General features: G+C 42.7%; 1 pseudogene; it reads right to left on the bottom strand.

The window, feature by feature from the left end:
• Positions 1–1,131: 1,131 nt before the first annotated feature.
• On the bottom strand, positions 1,132–18,264 carry LOC101145250 (neuroblastoma breakpoint family member 15-like; annotated as a pseudogene).
• Positions 18,265–19,392: the final 1,128 nt, after the last annotated feature.

Raw genomic sequence — 19,392 nt, 5'->3', positions numbered from 1 at the left:
GATAGCTCATGAGCATTAATATATTTAATTGTGGATCTAAACTAAAAACCAAGGTGGTGACAAGATGACAATCACAGAATGTCACTGGTATTGGTATATGTTTAGGTTCAAATACTATTATGAGAAGTAGCAGGTAAAGGAGGTAGGAAAAAGAAAACACATTATGTAACTGACTGTCATATGGAAATATTTGATGCTGAAAGTTATAATTTAAAATGTATAAACCAAATATTAGAAGTGTGTCTAGTTCAAAGGGGGGAAACTATCAAAAACATTTTTAGTGCAATATTAAACATGAGCTCTACAACCCTTCCTAAATGCCAGAGGCACACACAGGCACACACACACACACACACACACTCACAAAGAATACAAACAATTGGAACCAAGAAAAGTAGTAAATACATTCTGCTACATATGGTAAACATAGCCTACAATGTGGAAGAGATTAGAAAATAAACAGGGAAATGAAAATGTTATTAATTCGCATCAGTACCCATGAAAAACAATCAGCATAATAAAAGATTATAACACTGAATGTTAAAAAAAATCCATCAGTTCAGAGTGATAGGCAAAAGTTTTTAATTGTATAGATTCAAATTAACTTTGGACAAAAGTTAAAACTAAGGCAGAGAATTTTTTTTTCAACAACAGACACTAGCAAAAACAAAGGCACGGTAAAAATTGAGACAGAAAATTTGCAGTGTAGAGATATGAATCTAATGATAGACATAGGCATGGATGATTAATAAATGATAAAATGTTTAGGGGATGATCATTAGAATACAGGACATTTATACTTTTAAAAACCACTTTCCCAAATACTTCATTATAAGTAAGGTGTCTCTAAAAGGGACAGATCTCCTAGACCGCTCCTTAACCAAGTAACTAGTCCTGATGTCATGATAATGGTGATGGACAAACTAGACCTTCTCTGCCCGCAGATGGGCTGAGGTTGGAAGCTCACAGCATTGACTCTGCAGTGTTCCTGGCAAAACGTTTAGGCTGAATTTAATCATGAAGACATTTTCAGGCAACTTCAGAATATAGATCATTGAACCAGACAGCTGACCTGTCCTCTACAAACAAGTCCATGTCATCACAATCAATGACAACAACAAAAAGATGAGGAAATATTTGGGGTTCAAAATAACTAAAGAAATGTAGCTACATTATCTTTTTACGTTTTTTTGAACCCAAAATGTCTCTTCTCCTTTTTGTTGAGTGATTCGTGGTGACATGGACTGTGTGAAGGAGACAGGTCAGCTGTCCTGCTCAGTGCTCTACATTATGCAGTTGTCTGGTGATTACCTCCTATGAAACTCAGGCCAAGCCCTTTCTGCAAGAACATGGCATTGTTCACATTCTGCACCAGCAGATTCCGAGGTGACATGCTGTCTCCTGCCAGTAGCTCCTGACTCCTGTTCTCTACAGGATAGGAATTGAGAGGAGCATGGCTACAGCCTCTCAATGCTGTTTGTCCATCTAGATGTGGTCTTCCTAAGTATTGATATCAATTGGAGGCTGAAGGACTGTAGCTTCTCTCACCAAACGAGCCTAGTGGGTTACAATTGTCAAGAGCAGTCAGTGGTTCTGAAATACAATCCTCAGCCAAGGATCCCTCCTGGGTTACAGATGGATCAGCTAAAACAAACCAACACTGAAGATACAAAGAATAGGGTTAGGTTCACTGAAACTAGGGTAACACCTTTGCATGAGCTAAACACAAAGATGACACTGACCTTGAGCAGGCATAGAAGGTCAGAGACATGCCTGCAAAATGAAATCCCTGTGGAACTTTGTAGCTACCCAGAGATATGTGGTTCAATTTAGAATGTCTGACAGATCACTCCTGGCATGTGCTGCATAGTTATGTGAACGTGTCACACCTAACTTGGGTCCAATGTCTTCAGACTTAGCACAGGTTGCCACTGGCATGGTCTGAGAATAGGAATAGAGCCCTGCCCACTGACCCATCCTATGCCTGGGCTTCGAAATGGAACTATAGTTTCATTCAAACCTACATGTGCCTATAGGTCCTGCCTGCAGCAATGACATCTCTCAGTTTAGTAAGGGCTGCTTAGTGTGGGAATATGACTCCCATCTGGAAGACCAGGTGGAAACTTATCACCATCAAAGTAAAAAACCTATTGTCCACGTCAAGGGCCAAGCTGCTGTGCTGTTCCTTAAATGAGTAAAAGGCACTTCTGTAGTGCTGGAATGAGTCAGGCAGTTCAAAGTAAGTTGGAGGAGTCGAATAACATCTATCCAGTGAATCCTGCAAGACTTCAGGCTCTTCCACTTCCATCGGCACCCCGTTGAGCCTGGAAAAGGAGACTAAAGAAGCAGCCAGGGAAAATCAGACACCACAGAGCCCCCACTAGATTTCTGGGGTAAAATAAGGAAGTGGTTAAAAAAGAAAAAGGATAGATCCATTAATGAGGTAAAAAATTATTGCCTTTATGTTGGGATAGATCAGGGCCAGGTAGAAAACAATGAAAGAGAAAGACAGAGAGAGAGACAGACAGACAGAGAGAGAGAGAGGAGAGAAAGTGAGCTCAGTGAGTTGGCCAGGTGACATAATGATAAAGGAGTAAAAGGACATTCTGAGTTAGTGCCCTCATGACACACAGCAAAAGAGTGAGCTCTTCAGTTTTCCATAAAACGTGCTCAAAATTCGATGCAGTCACCATGAAGGTACAGCTTTTGAGGTACAGTCAACCCATGGTACATCAGTAAATGATAAGGGGAGGAAGAAATGAAAACCTAAATGTCTACTACAATGAAAACCAACAGCAATGTCAGTAGGAGTAATTCAGCCTTCGTTGAAAACATGAAATTAAACACACCGTGTTTTCCCTGGATCTGCCATCTCCAGGTGTTAACACAGAATTAAGCATCCACAATTGCTGAAAGTTACCTGGAGCATGGTGGGTTCTGATCTTCTTCCCCTTCTTGGTACTTTTCAATTTCTGAAATAAATTCAGACATGGACAGACACAATAAGCTGATTCCCCTACACACATAACAATCCACTGTCTAATCCTCACACAGGGACCTCAGGCTCCTCAGCATAAGAATAGGACACTGTGGGAGATATATTTCAGGAGGCCTGAAGGCTGCTCATGATAGAGATTCCTTGGTTTTTGTCCCAGAAACTGAGGGTAAAATGTCCCTATTCTGGTAGATTGTTATCCCAATATCATTTGTCCCAAGTTTGTGCAAATGGTTATGCCATGTTTTTCCAATCAATTTAAAGCAAATGCCCTCAAATGATTTCTAGGAGAAAAACTGCAATAATCAGCCCTGTTTCATCAAATACTCAGGTTGTTCATGGTTGTGAGGATTTTGACTGAAAAAGGAAAACTACAAACCCTTGAGTCAAAATCATAGTTCTCTGAATTTGTCACATCTGCCCAGGTCCAATGTCTTGAGAGTAGAATCTGAGTGCCACAGGCATGGCCTGAGATGAGGAAGAGAGCCATGCTCACTGACCCATCCCATGTCTGGGCTTCCAGGTAGAACTAGAGTTTCATTCAACTTATGTGCCTCTAGGTCCTCACTGCAGCAATGACATCTCTCAGCTCAGCAACGGCCACTTGGAGCAGGAATATGATCTCTATATGGAAGACTCAGTGGATCCTTATTGCCTTCATAGAAAGATACTCACCATCCACATCAAGAGAAAAGACAACGTGTTGTTCCTCCAATGAGGAAAAGGAACTTCCATAGGGCTGGCATGAGTCAGGCAGTTCAAGATAACTGGAAGGAGTCAAATAACATCTATCCAGTGAGTCCTGCAAAACTTCAGACTCTACTACCTCCAGCAGCTCTCTGCTGAGCCTGCAAAAGTAGAAAAAGTAAAGAATAAGCCAGGGGAAATCAGACACAACACAGCCCCAACTAGATTTCATGGGTAGCATAAGGAAGTGGTTAAAAAAGAAAAAGGATAGATCCATTAATGAGGTAACAAATTATTGCCTTCATGGTGGGTCAGAACAGGGCCAAATGGAAAAGAATGAAAGAGAAAGACAGACAGAGAGATAGACACAGAGAAAGAGAGAGAGCTCAGTGAATTGTCCAGGTGACACACTGATGAGGGAGTAACAGGACACTCTGAGTTAGTGCCCTCAGAACACACAGCGTACAGTGATCATGAAAAGACTGTGCTCAATAATTTTCCATAAAATATGATCAAGATTCCATGCAGTTGCCATAAGAATACAACTTTTGAAGTCTGGTCAACCTACAGTAGGTTAGTAAATGATAAGGGGAGGAAGAAATGGAAACCTAAACATCTACTGTAATGAAAACCAACAGCAATGTCAGTAGGAGTAATTCAACCTTCGTTGAAAATATGAAATCGAACACACTCTTGTTTTCCCTGGACCTGTCGTCTCCAGGTGTCAACACAGAATTAAGCATCTATAATTGCTCAAAGTTACCTGGGGCATGATGGGTTTTGGTCTTCTTCTACTTCTTGGTACTTTTCAATTTCTGTAATAAGTTCAGATATGGACAGACACATTAAGCTGATTCCCCTACACACATAACAATCCACTGTCTAATCCTCACACAGGGACCTCAGGCTCCTCAGCATGAGAATAGGACACTGTGAGAGATATTCTTCAGGAGGTCCGAAGGCTGATCATGATAGAGATTCCTTGGTTTTTGTCCCAGAAACTGTGGGTAAAATGTCCCTATTCTGGTAGATTGTTATCCCAATGTCATTTGTCCCAAGTTTGTGTGAATGATTATGCTGTATTTTCCCAATCAATTTAAAGCAAATGCCCCCAACTGGTTTCTAGGAGAAAAACTGCACTATTCAGCCCTGTCTCATCAAATATTCAGATTGTTCATGGTTGTGAGGATATTAGACACTGAAATTAGAGTGAAGGAGGAAATCTACAAAATCTACAAAACTGATACAAAATCAGAGTTGTGTGAATTTGTCACATCTGCCCGAATCCAATGTATTGAGAGTAAGATCAGGGTGCCACAAGCATGGCCTGAGACTACAAAGAGAGCCATGCTCACTGATCCATCCCGTGTCTGGGCTTCCAAGTAGAACTAGAGTTTCATTTAAATCTACATGTGCTTATAGGTCCTCCCTGTGGCAATGATATCTCTCAGCTCAGTAATGGCCACTTGCAGCAGGAATATGACCCTATCCAGAAGACTCAGTGGATCCTCATCACCTTCATAGAAAGGTACTCACCACCCACGTCAAGAGCCAAGCTAACATGCTGTTTCTCCAATGAGTAAAATGCACTTCTGTAGGGCTGGCATGAGTCAGGCAGTTCAAGATAACTAGAAGGAGTCAAATATCTATCCAGTGAGTCCTGCAAGACTTCAGGCTCTTCCCCTTCCAGCAGCTCCCTGCTGAGCCTGGAAGAGTAGAAAAAGTAAAGAATAAGCCAGGGAAAATCAGAAACCTCAGAGCCCCAGCTAGATTTCATGGGTAGCATAAGGAAGAGGTTAAAAAAGAAGAAGGATAGATCCATTAATGAGGTAACAGACTATTGCCTTCATGTTGGGACTGAACAGGGCCAAATGGAAAAAGATGAAAGAGAAAGACAGACAGAGAGACAGAGAGAGAGAGAGAGACAGCTCAATGAATTGTCCAGGTGACACACTGATGAGGGAGTAGCAGGACACTCTGAGTTAGTGTCCTCAGGACACACAGCATACAGTGATCATGAAAAGAATGCGCTAAATAATTTTCCATAAAATGTACTCAACTTTCCATGCAGTCACCATGAGAATACAGCTTTTGAAATATGGTCGATGTACCGTAGGTTCATAAATGATAAGGGGAGGAAGAAATGGAAACCTAAATATCTACTGCAATGAAAACAAACAGCAATGTTAGTAGGAATAATTCAGGCTTGGTTGAAAAGATGTAATCGATAATGTCAGCCCGCTCTGTTTTCCCTGAACCAAGAGTCTCCAGATGTCAACACAGAAGTAGCTGTTCACAATTGCTCAGTTACCTGGGGCATGGTGGGCCTTGGTCTTCTTCCTCTTCTTGGTCCTTTTTAATTCCTGCAATACATTCAGACAGGGACAGACAAAATAAGCCAATTCACCTACACCCATAACAGTCCACTGTCTAATCCCCACATGGGGACTTCAGGCTCCTCAGCATGAGAACAGGACAATGGGAAAGATATACTTCAGGAGGCCTGAAAGCCGGTCATGATAGAGATTCTTTAGTTGCATCTCAGAACCAAGGGTGAAATACCACTATTCTGGTAGATCGTTATCCTAAAATCATTTATCCCAAGTTTGTGGAAACAGTTATGCCTTATTGTTCCCATCAATTCAAAGAAAATGCCCCAGATAATTTCTAAGAGGAAAACTGCAGTATTCAGCCCTGTCTCCTCAAATGCCCAGCTCGTTCATGGTTGCAAGATACTGAAACTAGAATGAAGGAGGAAATCTACAAACCCTTGAGTCCAAATCATAGTTCTGTGAGTTTTTCACATCTGCCTGGGTCCAATGTGCTGAGAGTGGGCTGAGGTTGTCACAGGCATGGCTGGAGACTAGGAATAGAACCATGCTCACTGACCCATTTCATGTCTGGGCTTCCAACTGAAACTACAGTCTCATTACAAGCTATATGCACCCATAGGTCCTGCCTGTGGCAATGACATCTCTCGGGTCAGTAAGGGCCACTTGGAACAGGAATATCACCCCTATCTGGAAGACCAGGTGGAGGCTCATCACTTTCATAGTAAGGTACTCACTATCCACATCAAGAGCCAAGCCAAGGTGCTGTTCCTCCAATGAGTAAAAGGCACTTCTGTAGGGCTGGCATGAGTCAGACAGTTCAAGATAACCGGAAGGAGTTGAATAACATCTATCCAGTGAGTCCTGCAAGACTTCAGGCTCCTTCTTGTCCAGCAGCTCCCTGCTGAGCCTGGAAAAGTAGGAAAAAGTAAAGAATAAGGCAGGGGAAATCAGAAACCACACAGCCCCAGCTAGATTTCATGGGTAACATTAGGAAGTGTTTTAAAAGAAAAAGAACAGATCCAGTAATGAGGTAACAAATTATTGCCTTTATGCTGGGATAGACCAGGGTCAGGTATAAACGGATGAAAGAGGAAGAGAGAGAGACACACACACACACACATGCACACACATGCACACACACATGCACACACAGAGACAGAGAGATAGTGAGCTCAGTGAATTGGCCAGGTGACACACTGATGAGGGAATCAAAGGACACTCTGTACTTGTGCTGTCAGGACACACAGCAAACAGTGATCATGAAAAGAGTGGGCTTAATAACTTTGCACAAAATGTGCTCAAGTTTCCCTGCAGTCACTATGAGAATACAGCTTTTGAGGTATGGTCAACCTTCACTAGGTTAGTAAATGATAAGGTAGGAAGAAATGAAAACCTAAACATTTAATGTAATGAGAACCGAAAGCAATGTTAGTAGGCATAATTCAGACTTGTCTGACAAGATGAAATCATTATTTTCAGCATGTACTCTTTTCCCTGGACTTGGTGTCTCCAGGTGTCAACACCAAATTACTGTCCACAATTTCTTAGACTCACCTGGGATCTGTTGCCTCTTGGTCCTCCTTTTTCACTTGATCACATCGATGTCCTGCATGCAAATAAATTCAGATGGGGCCTCTTACATTACGCAGTTCTTCCTTGCACACAGAAACCTTCCTCTGTCCAATCCGAACACAGGGACATCAGTCTTCTCTGTGTGAGAACAGGAGACTTTGAGAGAAATATACCAGGAGGCCTGAGGTTAAGTCTTGAGAGAACTGACTTGGTTCCTTTCTTGAGTCTTGGGCAAAATTCCCGTTTTGGAACGTTATCTTCCCAATATGCTCTGTCCTAGGTTTGTGTACACAAATGAGCAATATTTCTCCCAATAGAGTTTAGGCAAATAGTTCTAACACCTTGTAGGAGAGATACTGCAATATTCAGGCTTCTCTCATCAAATACCCAGGATTTGATAGCTTACGAGATTGTGGACACTGAGATTTGATGGAGGGGTGCAATGTACCAGCTCTTGAGTCAAAATGAGACTTGGTTGTACACAGAAGCATCAGCTACTATGGCTTTTGTGGGTGAAAAGTCAGCCATTTATCTAGAAAACATACCAGCAAGATGATGGACAGATGAGCTAAAACAAGCCAACTTAGAAGACACAGAAAATGGGGATAAATTCAGTGAAACCTGGGTCACATCTTCCACTGAGAGGTAGACAAGGGTGACACTGGCCTTGGGCAGGTAAAGAACTGTACAGACATGCTTTGGGAATAAAACTCATAAGGAACTTCGTAGCTGGCAAGAGACATTTAATTCAGATGAGCTGATCTGACAGACAACTCCTGGGCACGTGCTGCATAGCTTGGTGTGAGTTTGCCACACCTGCCTTGAGTTCAATGTCCTGACAGTCGATCCAGTGTGCCATGGGCATGGCCTGAGACTAGGAAGAAAGCCAAGCTCACTGACCCACCCCATGCCTGTGCTTCAGACTCGACTCCAGAGTGATTGAAATCTACATTGATATATAGGTTCAGCCCACAGTGATGGCAACTCTCAGCCTAACCAGGGGCACAAGAATCAAAGATTATGGGGTCTACCTGGGACATGAACTGGAGCTTTATCACCTTCACAATGGAGTATTCACTGCCTATGACAAGAGCCAAGCCAACTTGCTGTTCCTCTAATGAGTGAAAGGTGCTCCTGTAAGACTGGTACGAGGCTGACTTGTCAGGAGGAATTGAGAGAGTCAAATAACCTTCATCCCAGGACTCCTGAGGGGCTTCCTCCTCTTCAGACTCCTGCAGATTCCTGATGAGGCAGGCAGGACAGGGATGACAGAAGATTTAACCAACAGAGATTAGACAACAAAACCTCCCAGATGTTCTGATGGGAGACAGAATGGAGTGGTCACAGAAACCAAAGGCATTTTTCCTTCAAGAGAAATAAAATTATCCTTCTAAATGCAGAGTAGAGGGTGTCTGCTCTGGGGACAGAGCAAAAACGGGCAACACGTGCTCAGTACATTTGCCACAGATGAGCCAATGTAGGGCACCAAGACTCTCCCTGTAAACTACCATCATGACTTGCAGCACAGAGAACTAACACTGGGCTTCAACTACTTTGCATAAATTAAATTGAATTTTACATGCAGCATTCAAGTGAACAGAGCTCTTGAGGCAGTGCAGACACAGATCTTGGGTATTAAGGGCCCCATTTTTCCAATATTTTGATATAATACATTTATTTTTTCAATTTCTTTTCTTGCACAAATACTAGCAAACATACTAACAAAAAATGGGCAGAAAGCATATATACATCTCTCCCTGGATTTAAACACATGAGAGAGAACAGGCAACACCAAGAAATCCCTGTTTGAGGGTCTAGAGTGGACTCCCAGGAAACTCCAACAGACCTGCAGCTGAGGGACCTGACTGTTAGAAGGAAAACTAACAAACAGAAAGGAATAGTATCAACATCAACAAAAAGAACATCCACACCAAAACCCCATCTGTAGCTCACCATCATCAAAGACCAAAGGTAGATAAAATGACAAAGATCTGGAGAAACCAGAGCAGAAAAGCTGAAAATTCTAAAAACCAGAGCGCCACTTCTCCTCCAAAGGATTGCAGCTCTTTGCCAGCAATGGAACAAAGCAGGATGGAGAATGACTTTGAAAAGTGACTGAAGTAGGATTCAAAAAGTCAGTAATAACAAACCTCTCTGAGCTAAAGGAGGATGTGCGAACGCATTGTGAGGTAGTTAAAACCTTGAAAAAAAAATTAGACAGATGGCTAACTAGAATAAACAGTGTAGAGAAGACCTTAAATGACCTGATGGAGCTGGTCATCAAACCATAGCATGAGAACTACATGATGCATGCACAGGATCGGTAGCCAATTCGATGAAGTGGAAGAAAGGGCATCAGTGATTGAAAATCAAATTAATGAAATGAGAAGAGAATTTTAGAGAAAAAAAGAGTAAAAAGAAATGAACAAAACCTCCAAGAAATATGGGACTATGTGAAAAGACCAAATCTATGTTTGATTGGTATACCTGAAAGTGACAGGGAGAATGGAACCAAGCTGGAAAACACTTTTCAGGATATTATCCAAGAGAACTTCTCCAACCTAGCAAGGCAGGCCAACATTCAAATTCAGGAAATACAGAGAAAACCACAAAGATACTCCTCGAGAAAAGCAACTCCAAGACACATAATTGTCAGATTCACCAAAGTTGAAATGAAGGAAAAAATGTTAAGGGCAGCCAGAGAGAAAGGTCGGGTTACCCACAAAGTAAGCCCATCAGACTAACAGCAGATCTCTTGGCAGAAACCCTACAAGCTAGAAGAGAGTAAGGGGCCAATATTCAACATTCTTAAAGAAAAGAATTTTCAACCCAGAATTTCATATCCAGCCAAACGAAGCTTCATAAGTGAAGGAGAAATAAAATCCTTTACAGACCAGCAAATGCGGAGAGATTTTGTCACCACCAGGCCTGCCTTACAAGAGCTCCTGAAGGAAGCACTAAACATGGAAAAGAACAACCAGTACCAGCCACTGCAAAAACATGCCAAATTGTAAAGACCATCAATGCTAGGAAGAAAGTGCATCAACTAACAGGCAAAATAACCAGCTAACATCAAAATGACAGGATCGGATTCACACATAACAATATTAACCTGAAATGTAAATGGGCTAAGTGCCCCAATTAAAAAACACAGACTGGCAAATTGGATAAAGAGTCAAGACCCATCAGTGTGCTGTATTCAGGAGACCCATCACATGTGCAAAGACACACATAGGCTCAAAATAAAAGGATGGAGGAAGACCTACCAAGCAAATAGAAAGCAAAGAAAAGCAGGGGTTGCAATCCTAATCTCTGATAAAACAGACTTTAAACCAACAAAGATCAAAAGAGACAAAGAAGGCCATTACATAACGGTAAAGGGATCAATTCAACAAGAAGAGCTATCTATCCTAAATACATAATGTACCCAATACAGGAGCACCCAGATTCATAAAGCAAGTTCTTAGAGACCTAAAAAGAGACTTAGACTCCCATACAATCATAATGGGAGACTTTAACACCCCACTGTCAATATTAGACAGATCAATGAGACAGAAGCTTAAAAAAGATATCCAGGACTTGAACTCAGCTCTGCACCAAGCAGACCTAATTGACACCTACAGAATTCTCCACCCCACATCAACAGAATATACATTCTTCTCAGCACCACATCACACTTATTCCAAAATTGACCACATAGATGGAAGTAAAGCACTCCTCGGCAAATGTAAAAGAATAGAAATCACAACAAACTGTCTCTCAGACCACAGTGCAATCAAATTAGAACTCAGGATTAAGAAACTCACTCAAAACTGTGCAACTACATGGAAACTGAACAATCTGCTACTGAATGACTACTGGGTAAATAACGAAATGAAGGTGGAAACAAAGATGTTCTTTGAAACCAATGAGAACAAAGACACAATGTATCAGAATCTCTGGGACACATTTAAAGCAGTGTGTAGAGGGAAATGTATCGCACTAAATACCCATAAAAGAAAGCAGGAAAGATCTAAAATCGACACCCTAACATCACAATTAAAAGAACTAGAGAAGCAAGAGCAAACAAATTCAAAAACTAGCAGAAGACAAGAAATAACTAAGATCAGAGTAGAACTGAAGGTGATAGAGACACAAAAAACCCTTCAAAAAATCAATGAATCCAGGAACTTGTTTTGTGAAAAGATCAGCAAGAAATCCCTGTTTAGCTAGTTCACCTGGCTCATCTGATTGCAAGTTCCTATCTTGACAGGACTACAAAATTAAAACAAATACAAGGGCCACAAATAATGCACAACATTGTTAATAAGGACAATTTGTAGTTGGCTGAAAAGAAGAAATAGTTCTATGCATCACTTCCCCTTTTTCCCTAAATCTACAATCTCCTGGTGTCACTATTGAATTAACAGCCCACAATTCCAAAGCATTACCTGGGAAACACTGGCCCTTTTTCTTCCTCTTCCTCTTCCTCATCATCACTTTCATTTTCTGTAAATAAATTCAGAGAAGCAAGTCACATTAAGCAATTCACACTTCACATATGACCAAATGAGTGTTCAGTCATAGCACAAGGACATAACTATTCTCAGTGCAAGAATATGGATTCTGATAGGAATATTCTAGGGTGCCCTAGATTAAGTCTGATGAGAAGTAGATGACCCTGCTTTCCAGACCCACAGGCCAAAATCTCCCTCTATGGGTAGACCATAATGCCATATTCCCTGCCTGAGTCTATGCAAAGTTAAACAAAATTTTTCCCCAAAAAATCTCCAAAAATTGCTCAAACAATTTTCTAGGAGTGTTGCTGCAATACTGACTTATATCCCCAGGTAACACGGACATTAAATGTTTAGAGGCATCTATACATGAAACTTGACTGATAGATAAATTTGAACAGCTCTTGCTTTAAAAAGGATCTGTGATTTGGGAGGCTGAGGCAGGTGAATCATTTGAGGTCATGAGTTCAAGACCAGCCTGGCCAATATGGGGAAACCCCATCTCTACTAAATATACAAAAACTAGCCATATGTGGTGGTCTGCACCTGCGGTCCCAGCTACTCAGGAGGCTGAGGCACAAGAATCACTTGAATCTGGGAGGCGGAGTTTGCACCAAGCCAAGATGGTGCCACTGCACTCCAGCCTGGGTGACAGAGCAAGACTCCAATGCAAAAAAAAAAAAAAAAAGAATCTGTGATGCTACAAAGAAACATTGGATCAGCCATTGCATTGATGGGGTGTAGAACCAGGGTCCAGCCTTGCTCTATGGAAATATATCAGCAAAGTAAAGAAGAAAGTTTCCTTCCCGATTTCAAGGTGACTGTGCAAAGTAGCTAGGTAAGCTGACTTAAAGGAGATCGAGATTAAAGCTGAGAGCAGTGAAGCCTGGGGAACAATATTTCCAAATACACAGGAAATGCTGCCAGCTTCCTTTAAAAGGCATAGAAACTCCATGGACATTGTTTAGGGACAGATGACTTAATCACAGGGTACAAGAGATACTGAGTCAAAGCTAGGAGGCCTGACAGATACTTCCTGTGCATCTCCTGCACTCAGGTGACTATGAGATTGTCACATTTGCTTGGGGTCCACTAACTTGATACTGGGGACTGGCAGACAAAGGCATGACATGAGATGAGAAGGACACAAAAACTCCCTGATATCTGTGTTTAGAATCCAATCGTAGATTTTTATTCAAACCAATTTGTGTATATAAAGCCTGTCTTCAGAGTTTATCTTCCTCAGCCTAGAAAGAGGTATGAGACACAAGGAAAATAGAGGCTACCTGGGATAATGTGTACAGCATCCTCTCATTCATCATGACAGGATGAGTCAATGAGAGTTGGATCGACTTTATCTTCCTCAAATGTGATTTTGGTGTTCTTGTGAGGCTGGTTGGAGTCACAAGGGCCGTGGCTATTTGAACAAGTGACGGCACATTCCTCCAGTGAGTTCTCAGGGACTTCCTTTTCTTCAGCCTTCTGCACCTCCCTGATGAGCCAGGTGGGATCGAGATGACAGAAGATTAAACACAGAGGGATTGAACCCCAGGGAGTCCTAGCTGGTTTTGACAGGAGGCATGAGAGTGGTCCCAGAAAGCAACCAGGCGGTTCCCTTTAAGAGGGAACAGGCAATCCTCTTCTCTCTGCAATAGAACATGGCTGCCAAAGGAGCCAGAGAGGAAGAGAGCAGCTGGTGTTCATTGCACTGGACAGATAGGAGCTGAGGTGGATGAAGACTCAGCTATCCCTGTATGGTACAGACATGACACTTGGCACACATAGAGAAACACGACAGATGCCACACTCTGTGTCTCAGCTGGGTTGAATTTCACATACTGCGGCCAAGGGAATGCAGGGTTTGGCCCACTGTAGATGCCACAGAGGGTGTGCCTCTTAAACCTTTTTCATATGTTACCACCCATTACTTATTCCTGAGTATTCAGTGTTACCTGGGAGCACATGATTCCTGTACTTTCTCAGCCTCCTCAACTTCAACATCTTTATCCTCATCTTCATCATTTTCTATAAATACAGAAGTGTTTGTTCAGCTATTTCCCACTTCACATTCTGCAAGACAGTCAGCCCAATGTACACAGAGACATGAATATCTAGGCATGGGTTACCGTTCAACTGAAAGCTCTTATGTTTTGTCTTTAACAAAATGCCCTGGAACGGTTTTCTGATCCATCAGGCAATGCATTTCTGATCTGGAGGGCCACCATCAAGATGTGGCCAAATACTGAAAAGACTTTTTGCTCCCCATATCACTGGAGGCTTGTGCAGCCTCTCTCTGGACTTTGGCAACTGTCTCCCCCATCCCACCACAGATCTGATTCCCAGGCACAGGCTTGGTGTCCTGTCACAGTTCGCATTTTGAACCTAATTCTTTCTCTTAGGAGAGGACAAGCTTGTCCCACAGTGCTCTATGCATCAGGAGACTTCACAGGCCCTCCATGTGGCTTCTGCTGTGTGACATTCTCTCCATGGGGAGTGCTCCAATCTGAAGCGCTTCTTACCACCAAAAGCCCCTACATCAAGTGCCTTCTCCAACATGACAAGGCGAGGAGCTTCATCTCATTTTGAAAAGCAGTAGTAAGTGTTCCCACATTTGGATACTTCAGTCCCTTGCAAGAGACAATCTGTCTGCCTTTGCAGATGGTGAGAGACAAACTGAGGAAGGATAAATCACTCACGTACCGACAGTTACTAAGAACATTGTTGAAGAGACAGCATGGGAAACTTCATTCTTAGTCCAGAGCTCTTTTCACTCTAACAAGCGCCCTCCAGTCACAGCCTCCTTCCTGTCCTTTAAAACTAGACAGATGCTGCCTCTTGCTCCAAAGATCACCTTCCATCAAGGAAGGAGGGACACTTGCAATACTGTGATCTCCAACCCCATGGGTTTACCAACTCTATTCTTACCCAGGAAGTCCTGGTCATGTTATGGCCACATATGTTTAGTGGAAAAAAACACCACCGATACAACTGTCATTGAAAGTATGGAGGTCTGGAGTCTCTCATAAGCCTGGGGTTTTGGGTCATCAGGGCCTACAGCCACCTTACCTGGGCTGAGCTTTTGGACAAGGTGCTGTGCCTGCCTACACCCCTCAGCCAGCTGTTCTTGGAGGTCCTGTCCCTGGGACTTGTCCCGCTCATCCAGAGTGAGGAGGGCCTGGAGATGCTGATTCAATGAGTGGGAGGCATCTCTGCCTTCCTGTAACTTCTCCTGTAACTGGGTCAGCTCTCATTCCTGAGAGTGGACTGGGACTTTATATCGCCTAAGGTTAGATAGTAGAGAAAATTTAACAGTGGAACTGGATGAGTGATCAGTTCTAATATTATGACAGATATCTGAGAGAATGTCCTCAAGGAGACCTCCAAGCCGAAGGTCAACATATGTTTAAAGAAATGTCTGTGGCCAAGAGAAAGAATAAAAAATGGTTTACAGGCTTCCTCTATATCAGAGAGGGCTTCTGTAAGATCCTCAATGATGTTCCATTCATCTTTCTCTTCTGTAAACAAAGGTAGATGTCTTCCTAATTCAGTTTCAAAACAACATCCTTTCAGTTCCTCACTCTGACCAGGGACATCTCCATGTGAAAATACACATAGTGTATCTTGCGGCAACTAGATACAAAGCCATGTACAGAAATGAGGCCAGGTGCAGATGGGGAGAATTGAAAAGACAAAAGAAGTAAAGAATGACAGGGTCGAGAAGGCAACATTGATTGAGAGAAAGAATGAGAAGCAGCAGTCAGGAGGTGATTCTCACTTAGGGTAAGTGGGGAGGAGATGGCACACCATTTTGAGTATACTGAATGCTGCTGGGTGGTTCCCACTCCTTTGGTTAATTTTGTGTTATTCAAATTTCACCTCAACAATTACTTGTTTGAAAAAGAGAAAACAAGGCTCTGAGAAACAACTGCAACCCATAATTTATTATTATCCTTGTTCTCTGTTTGATAAATATTTGTGTGTCAAGAGCCTACCATGGCAATTCCTGCCTTTTCCCTGGCCCAGCTTAGCTCTTACTTCTCCCCACCGAGCTGCTGTACTTCAGAGCCTGCCTGCCCACACGGGGCCTGCCTGCCCCCACTTGCCTGCCCCCACTTGCCTGCCCCCACGGGGCCCCCTCACCTGAGCTCCTCAGCTTGCCTGAGCTGCTCTGCAAGCTTCTCCTTGAACTGCAGCTCATTCCTCAGCAAAGATTTTATGAGGTCTTTGCACTCTTCACTCTCTGAGAAAAGACAGACACGCCTGCCTCAGTGGAAGGCTGGACATGCTGCTGTGGTCACTGCCTACAGGGCAGGAGCCAGGTCCATCCCAAGGACAAAACTGTCCCCAGTACCAGGCCCTAGGCAGGGATTTCCACATCTTTATTCTTCAGTCTCCTGACTTTCTGGCATCTGATCCTCCAAAATTTAGGAACAAAGAAAGAGAAACTCAAGGGCACATCAAGAAAGTTGACAAGATGATTCAACCACAGTGAAGTGGAGTCAGAATTCACAGCCCCAGAGGTTTGACTCTGAAAGCGGGGCCACTTTCCCAAGCCTTGCAGCCTCTCCTCTAAAACACTGCACTAGGGCAGGAAGTAGTGATTTCTTGTACAGTCAGGAAGGCCCCCCAGGACTATGGGACTGATGGTTTCCCTCTAACTGGGAATTTCAAGGACAAATATGTCAAAGATTTTTAAATCATATCTTCAGATATGATTTTAAGAATCATATCTGAAGCATAAAGTGTGAGGCATAAGACCATAAGGCCATGAAGGGAATACGCCCAAATGCTAATAAAGTTTGTGTTAATTTAGAAACAGTAGAATGAAGAAGTAATTGATAGTGTTTACTCTGTGCCAATAAATATTCTAGGAGATTGGCAAGAAATAGCTCATGTAATTCATCGCAGCAATTTACAGAGGTAGGTATTATTGTCGTACCCTGTGAACAGATGAGGAAACTGAGGAACAGACTGAGGGACAGACAAGACAAGCAACTTGGAATGAGCCCAGGAGACAGGCCCAGGGTCCCTGCTCTGCACACTGTACTTCTACTTCCACACATTCTCGGGTGCGACCTTTCTTCCTCTTTGGGAACAAGAGCCTGTGCCCCAGGAAGAAGGACTTCTCTCTCAACAGGGTACTCTCTACTTTTTTTTAATTATTTATTTATTTATTTATTTATTTCGACGAGTCTTGCCTTGTCACCCAGGCTCAAGTGCAATGGCGTGATCTTGGCTCATTGCAACCTCTGCCTCCTAGGTTCAAAGAATTCTCCTGCCTCAGCCTCCCAAGTAGCGGGGATTACAGGCGCCGCCACCACGCCCAGCTAATTTTTGAATTTTTAGTAGAGACGGGTTTTCTCCATCTTGCCTAGGCTAGTCTCAAACTCCTGACCTCATGATATGCCCAAGTCAGCCTCCCAAAGTGCTGGGATTACAGGAGTGAGCCACAGTGCATAGCCCCTACTCCCTGCTCTTGATGCTGTCACTTATATATACCACATGTTCTATTAGGAGCAGACTGCTCTTGAAGCCCTTCAGAGCAGGTACTGGGTACTATAACCAAGTTTCCCTCAGGGTCACTAGAACAGAGCTTTGCCTATTGGGCCTCAACAGAAGCTTGAACTGAATAAAAGTTCACTTGTCCAGACATTTAGAACAACAGACTAGATGTTATTTGTCTGCAGGATCTTATATAGTACAGAGAGGATACTTGAAAACATGATTTAGCCTCTTGGAGAAAACAGGTCATTCTGTGCCTGTGTCAGAAATCAATAACTGGGATTTTAACTCTAGTCCCACCCCCAGCTGACTGCAAACATGGAAAGTTGCCAAATACTTTGGTACCTCTGTCTTCCAAATTTAACAAAATGTTAAAATACCCATTTCTATTTTCTTAGATGTACGGGAAGGATGAAATTATTTTTGTTGGAGACAGCATTTAGTTTCTCAGAGAGAAGATAGGGCATCATTCATCACTTTTGTGATGGTGAGCCTATAGGACTTATGGTATTTGTTCTGCCAGTTGGCCAGGAGTAGGCCATTTGAGTTACAAGAAATTTCTCTTTGATGATTCTGAACTGCTGTTTGTTCTCTGCCAGCTGGGGGCGCAATTTCTCATTGATTTCTAGAAGTTCTTTTCTGCCTTCTCACTGGACCAAGGGCCAGCAGACACCACCATGCTGATGTTTGTGGCAGAAGAGGTGGAGCCAGGGACTGGGGAGAAGAAACCCAAACACATGATGGGTTAAAAACTGGTGAAATCCAATAGGTTTAATCAGGACTGAGGGATGTCAGTAACTGAAATTCTTAACTTATATTGAGAAAAACGTGATCACTCCCCACAGCACTTTAGGATCCTTCACCACAAAAACAAGGTTCGAGGTGCCTGAACTCGGAGCTGAAGGCACTCACTACCAGTAGCTCAGACTCTGACAAGAGTAAGGAAGGTTGTGGTCAGCGTGCCAGGTAACCGTCTGCAGTTGCAATAACAGAATTAGAAGATAGGGGTGTCATGGAATCTTAGGAGCTCTGTGTTGCAATTGCCCAGGCTTTGCTGAAACTCAGGCACCCTGGTCTCACCTGAGGGTCACCACCAATGGGGATTATTCCTTCGGCATTCACTCTCAGTATTCGTGTACCCCTGTGACAATGCCACAGACCCATCTCTTTCCCAATACATCTAAGCATATTCCTCACTGTTTATCTCTTGTCTGTACAACATCATCAAGGCAGAAACAGTTTCCCAACAGGTTATATTTTCTTAATGGTAGTCATGAAGTCACCCCACCTGCTCTAAGTTAAAACAGAACTTGAGGCTTTTCCACAAGTCTAAGGTATCAAACTTTTAGCTTGCCCTGATGTCCTCTGGGTCTTCTGCAGTTTTTTCTGTATCCACTAGAAAGTGAATGAATAATTCATTTTTTAAAAATGTTTTCTTTCCTGTCTCAGTATTCTTCTTGCTGCATCCCATTGTTATGTTGATTCCTTTTTTTCTTACTGGGGCACCATCTTGGCTTTTCATTACACTCTAGACAAGTATGACATCCCTACATCCAAAACTCTTCCTCTATGTGGGGTGATTTGTTTTTTAATGTCACTGAGCACTACATTTTATACTTGTCACTTATGGATGTCATTCTAGTGCCACAAGAGCTCTTTTCAAGGTATCAAGTGATCAAAATCATTTACATAGGGATCTCCTGAAAACGTGTGTGACCATCTATCTTGGGAATTTTTGTAAACTGATGCTATTTTGTTGTTTCTGTTTTGTTTTCCCATATACTGAAAAGAACAGGGCCATGAGCAG

This window comes from Gorilla gorilla, chromosome 1 (genome assembly GCF_029281585.2).
Source record: "Gorilla gorilla gorilla isolate KB3781 chromosome 1, NHGRI_mGorGor1-v2.1_pri, whole genome shotgun sequence".
NCBI classification, from domain to species: Eukaryota; Metazoa; Chordata; class Mammalia; order Primates; family Hominidae; genus Gorilla; species Gorilla gorilla.
Note: the sequence above shows the minus strand (reverse complement) of the source record. Positions and strands in the feature narration are given on the sequence as shown.